Below are 1,974 nucleotides of genomic sequence, written 5' to 3'. Positions count from 1 at the left end.
ACCTGATTTTAAATGTGGTATACAAGTTTAAAAGTCAGTCTAATTAATTAAAAATACCTTTAACCGAGGATCTCGAGTTTCCTGAACAGTCTGTATTTACATAAATAGGAGAAGACATTTATAGCCAGCACTTTTTCCCCCAGAGCCTTTGCTGGGACACACAACAAAAAAATAATATGGCAGCCTTGTATTTTAAGCTCACGCTTTCAGGGATACATTCTCAGGTCTTTAACAAGGGAACTGCAAATAAAACTGCCATTACATGGTAATGGGAGTTAAAGAGTATAGAGTCTTCATATAAAGATTAGAACATACTTTTCTATTAGTCCTTCAAGGACAGACTTTCAAAATGTTTGATTCTAAATCCCATGCTGTGAGTAATCCATTACTCTTCACTTTGCAAATGTAACTGGGCTATGTGAAATCTGCTATTAACTGGTCAAGACTTAAGTTTCAGTTATGGATGAAAACTGTCTCAATTCAACTTTTATACCCTCATCATGGGTATGCAGGGTGCGTAGACAAAAGCTTTTTATTTATCAGCTAACTATATGAAAGATAAACACTGTAGTAATTCGTGTGATCCAAAATAGGCAAAAGCAAAAGACTAGCTTCCCCTTAAAAAGAAAAATTTTCAGACCTATGAAAAAGACAATACTAATTTTAAAAACTGTGTTTACTTAGAAGAATTCAGAATGTCAACAAAACAGCTGCAATTTTTTCTTTGTCTGTAATTACAGAGTGGTATTCAGTTAACAGAACAACAATTATTCGTATAAGCTGCATCAGAGACAACTGAAGATGAAACACTACCATCCCCATATATACCTAATTTACGCTGTGCACCAGCAAGAACCTGGTTCAAATTTCCATGCCTATCTACAACCCCCATACTGCACCAGGCAAGATAAGTGGTTACTGAAAATACCATCAGGACAGGGCTATCTAAAGACACATTTGGTACTGTGTTAACTATCCAAAAAAAAGACACTGCAGTTTAGAAACAAATCTTACACAGCCTTATATTTCGATGTTTTTCTTTAAAAGGATTGAGTTGTACACAGGGGGGTTAAACACGCTATAGACAAGAAAAAAAAACTGCACTAGAACCAACTTATTCATCATCATCATTTTCTTCTTCCTCTTCATCCTCTTCATCTTCCTCATCTTTCTCCGCTTCCTTCTTTTCCTTGCTCTTTTCAGCTTTGATGACTCCCTTTTTGCCGCATTAGGCTCCCTTTAATTCGGTACGCAGCAATATCCTTTTCGTACTTTCCTTCAGCTTAGCAGCCTTCTTCTCATGTGGCTGCTTGTCATCTGCAGCGGTGTTATTCCACGTCTCTCCGTTTCTTTGCAATAACACCAATGGAGAGGCAGGCCAGGATGGTCATGTTTGACTTTTGGACAATACTCAGAACAAAACAAGAAAAAGGCTGAAGGATGCCTCTTGGGTGTACTGGGATCCTTGAACTTCTTTTTTGTTTCCCCTTTAGGAGGGATATAAGTTTTAATTTCTCTTTCATAACGGGCCTTGTCTGCCTTTGCCATGTCTTCAAATGTTCCTTTCTCTGTAGCAGACATGGTCTTCCACCTCTCTGAGCACTTCTTAGAAAACTCTGAGAAGTTGACTGAAATATCCGGGTACTTCTTCTTGTGCTCCTTCTGGTAAGTTTGCACAAAGAATGCATATGATGACATTTTGCCTCTTAGGCTCTCCTTTGCCCATTTTTAATTATCTTTCCTTGGAGAGACAGAGAGTTGCCAAATGCCCGTCCAGTTCTCACTTGTTCTGGTACTGTCTCTATCCAGCATAGAGTTTTTGATGATTAAATGAGATAATCCACTTAAACTGTTTACAATGAATACCTGGCATATAGTAAGCCCTCATTGAATGTCAGCTGCAACTAACAGTAATAAACATCAGGCTACAGGAAGCTTTCTTGATAGTTGCTTTCTCAGAAACATACAGTTGAC

The 1,974-nt window shown here is 38.0% G+C and overlaps 1 pseudogene; it reads right to left on the bottom strand.

Annotated features, from left to right (window-relative positions):
* Positions 1,115-1,726, bottom strand: LOC102176285 (annotated as a pseudogene).

Source organism: Capra hircus, chromosome 3, assembly GCF_001704415.2.
Source record: "Capra hircus breed San Clemente chromosome 3, ASM170441v1, whole genome shotgun sequence".
NCBI classification, from domain to species: Eukaryota; Metazoa; Chordata; class Mammalia; order Artiodactyla; family Bovidae; genus Capra; species Capra hircus.
The sequence above is the reverse complement of the archived record's forward strand: the minus strand, read 5'-3'. Positions and strand labels throughout refer to the sequence as shown.